This window comes from Octopus bimaculoides, chromosome 3 (genome assembly GCF_001194135.2).
Source record: "Octopus bimaculoides isolate UCB-OBI-ISO-001 chromosome 3, ASM119413v2, whole genome shotgun sequence".
NCBI classification, from domain to species: Eukaryota; Metazoa; Mollusca; class Cephalopoda; order Octopoda; family Octopodidae; genus Octopus; species Octopus bimaculoides.
In genome coordinates this window covers 133347293-133351510 of record NC_068983.1, presented here as the reverse complement: position 1 = coordinate 133351510, position 4218 = coordinate 133347293, and the positions used below count along the sequence as shown (strand labels likewise).

At 32.6% G+C, this 4218-nt stretch overlaps 1 protein-coding gene across 6 annotated transcripts in view; it reads right to left on the bottom strand.

Moving 5' to 3' along the window:
• The window catches only part of LOC106871529 (dopamine receptor 2), a 797114-nt gene that overhangs the window by 120394 nt on the left and 672502 nt on the right, over nucleotides 1–4218 (bottom strand). For all 6 annotated transcript variants that reach the window (XR_008263728.1, XM_052966548.1, XM_052966547.1 and 3 more), the window contains one exon: nucleotides 3606–3689. The gene's annotated coding sequence lies outside the window, so the exon portion shown is untranslated. The remainder of the gene's footprint in view (nucleotides 1–3605; nucleotides 3690–4218) is intronic.

Here is a 4218-nt window from a genome sequence, read left to right as displayed (position 1 = left end):
TATATATATATATATATATATATATATATTAGCTTAGTAAGAAAGTAATTTCGTTTTTCGCAAATAGAGTTACGATTTTTTGAATGACTTTTGTCAATGTTATGTTTTTTCTCCTTTTGACATTTGATAGCCGTTACTTTTAGCGTATTTTAGAAGCAAATTGCCCGTAATTTCGTTTACAGCTGTTAGTTGAATGTCAATTTTAACATGGAGTACAAAGACTAACATTTTCGCCATATTTTTCTCTTTTATTTCCGTAAAGGTAAGAAAGCTGTTGCGGCTTACAAAGAAATATGTGAAGTTTATGGTGTTGATTGCATAACAGAACGCACGTGTCAGAAATGGTTTAAAAAATTCCTTTCTGGAGATTTTTCACTCAAAGATGACTAACGTTCTGGTCGCCCTACTGAAGTTGATGATGATCGAATCAAAGCCATAATTGAATTTGCTTGTTATATAACTGTGCAAAAAAGTGCAGAGAGTTTAATTATATCACCCACAACAACTGAAAATCACTTAAGATGTCTTGGACTCGTTAAGAAGCTCGATATGTGGGTTCCGCATATCTTGAAAGAATTCACTTAACACAACGAATCAATATTTGCGATATGTATCTCAAACGGAATGAAATCGACCTTTTTTTTCAAAGGAATCATCACTGGTGTTGAAAAATAACATCAATCGAAAGCGATCATGGTCCAAGCGTAATAAACCAGCACAGACCACACCGAAAGCTGAATTGCATGTAAAACGGTCATGCTGTGAATTTGGTGGGATTAGGAAGGGGTTGCGTATTTAGAGCTGTTTCCAAGGAACCAAACGACCAATTCAGATGTTTACTGTGAACAACTAATGAAACTGGAGGAAGCAATCAAAGAAAAACGGCCAGAATTGGCAAATCGTAAAGGAAGCGTGTTCCACCATGACAACGCTAGATCTCGCACGTCTTTGCTAACTCGTGAAAAATTATTGGAGCTTGGCTGGGAAGTAATGTCACATTCACAATATTGGCTTGACCTTGCACCATTACATTACCATTTATTTCGAAGTTTGCAAAATTCTTTGAATGGTAAAACTTTCAATAATGATGATGATTTGAAATCGCATTTGCTTCAGTATTTGGCTGATAAGGTTCAGAAGTTCTATAAGTGCGGAATCATGAAGTTGCCAGAAAGATGGCAAAAGGTTATGAACAAAATGGAAAATATATAACTGATTAAAGTTTATTTTTGTATGGAAAAACTGACTTTTATTTCACACTAAAAAAACGAAATTACTTTCTTGCCAACCCAATACACACACACACACACATATACACACGCACATATACGTGTTAGCAGTGTCATATACTCTATTTGTGTGTGTGGTTAAACGCTTGTAGCTTCGGTATTACGTCTGAGAGAGAGCCCTTTAAAGACGTATAATGTTAAAAACACAGTAATACCGAAGATAATCTCCTTTAACAACTTAGATTAAGTATGTGATATTGCTAATGTTTACATTATTGAGCTGCTTTTAACACAAAATTTGATTATATATATAAGTGTGTGTGTGTGTGTGTATGTGCACGTATGTGTGTGTGTTCCTGTGTGTGTGTTTGTGCATCTATGTGCGAGTCCCACTTGACTCTGTGTGTGTATGTCTTTGTGTGTAAATATATACATATTTATCAGTGCATATCGAATAATTTGTCCTTAGAAAAATCTATTATGTAAGAATGATCGATAAGTTAATAGATTTATCCCAGATATATTGGTAGTTGTTTTCTTGGTATTCTTGGTAACTTTTCTGATTATATCGATTTTTAATATAAGCACAAGACCACGTCTTTATAACTATAGTTAAAAATCAATCCACTCACCTTACAAATTTAATATTTGTATTTGTGAAATTAATCTCTGCATCGCAGACTAAACAAATGATATCTTATCCTATCCTTGTAAAGATTAATGAAGCGAAGAAGTAAATTAAAATTTAAAATAATTGCATGTTCTTGTTTGATAAATCTTTTGGTTGCTTCCATTAATTGAAAAATCTTGTTAATTGTTGGTAGATCCTTGAAAGTGAATTGCGTCTTTAACATTGGAAATCTTGAAAACTGACTTTAATATTCGACCTTCATGCGCAGTATGGCATGTTTACATTGTAACACATAAGGTCATAAATTAAAATCAATGCGTTTTCATAACATGATGATGCTATGTGCTAAATTTGTGATAGTATATAACAGAGGAAGGAACATTACCCATATGTATTTCTGAGTGAAGTAACTGGTATATTTTACAAGATAACTACTGTTTAGATAAGTCATGGGAAAACATTCTGAATGATACGCCTAACAAAAAATTGCATTGAATTTATATTAGGAGTGAGGTCCTCTTGATCCATATATCGTACGGCCTACTTCTCGAAAAGGGTTGCCTTGCTTGGTTTAGACAACAAAGAATTAAAGTTTTACTTATATTTTTCACGTTTTCCCTTCGGGCAGATTTGCAATGTAAATTATGTCTATTATTTCATTTTGACCAACTTTATTTTTGGTAACTCATCTACTTTCAAGTTTCTTCGTAATACCTCTCTACAAATGATTGTTATTGTTTTTCAAATAAAATTGCTTTTTAAAAGTGTACTTTTAATTATCTGTCTTAACATGCCCTACCATTTCTCCTGATTGGAATAATTCTAAATTATCCGAAGATATATAACTATCCAATTCTCCCACAGTATTTCTTCAGACGAATTTAAAGATATTATTTTTAAATACAAGTTTGCACCATATACGGTAAAACGATTTACTTGACTTATCATTTATTATGAATTATCGACGCAGGGACAAATGGAAGTTTACTTGAGAGAGATTTCTTATTGTTGTGTTGTTATCAATCATCACATAAATTTGGATAACTCGTCAATATTTCATTCATTCCGTAATACCGATCGAACGATTGTGTTAAAGCGAAATATTAAATATAGCAGCCACCAGAACAGTAGCTATAAAAGAATACGAAATGTTTTTTGTCGCAGAATTTTAGTTTATGATTAAAATAGTTTTCAAAATCCTCTCAGACCAAATCCAAGGACCAAATCGGAATGTTAACCGAGTTGCAAAAGACTTCATTCTATTAGTGGTACCCAAGGACCAAGAGATGGTGTTAAACTGCATGACAGTAGTGTTGATTACAAAACGACCCGGTAGTGCTGTTAAACAGGGAGAGGAATTTAATTTACAACCAAAAACAGAAAATGGGTCCGCTTCCAACACAGTTTTTGCCTATCAAATTTCGGCCGCAAGGATTTAGGTGACGCAAGGGTAAAGTAGAAGAAACAAACTCAATATTCATGCAATAGCAGTGAACCTGCAAAGCACAACGTTGCTGAGCAAACTGTTCTTAAACACACGTCCTTAGTATCATCAGATTAGAAGTGGAAAAAACAAAAAAAGGAGACAGACTGACAATTAGTTTTAGAATTTTGGAATGTATTTTGGGAACTCTTAGAAAATATCTTTATCCTGTGTTCATATGAAACATTTTTATGATAGAGCGATAATTGTTGTATTGGACAAGAATTACATTTTTTAAATTAAAAGTAATTTGTTTACTTACGTTACTTTAGTCAGGATCATCACAGATAAGTGACCTGGTTGGTATGCGTGGCAAAATTAAGAACCAAGAAAGCACGAAGATTATCTGTAAAGAAATGAAAAATCATGAATTATATGTATGTTCTTGAATATGCATTTCTACTGTTACTTTTAGATGAACATTTAATGAGATTTTCCACAAACTGAAAAATATTTCATTTCTTGTTAGACACTTGGATCAAATCAACAATTTATTTTGATAGCACCGTAATTAAGTTTCAGAAAACTCTGTCCAATGATTCCGTTTGCAGTAAAGAAATTTCCAAAATTTCCAAATTTCAATTCAATTGATATAGGAGTGTTATTATAGGGTACATCTTAAGAGTATCCTGGCGTAGTTTTGGTACAAGGTCAAACTAGAGAACTAAAGACTAGAGAAGGGGATAAAATGAGTTGTCGTGTGATTAGTCAACTTAGTAGTAAATGTTCAAATTTATTCTTTTAAGGTGAAGTCCGAGGATAAGAGTGCAACCGGAATATATGTGTGTGCATATATATCTACACAAACATATACATACTTGCATATATATACATACATACATACATATATATATATATATATATATATATATATA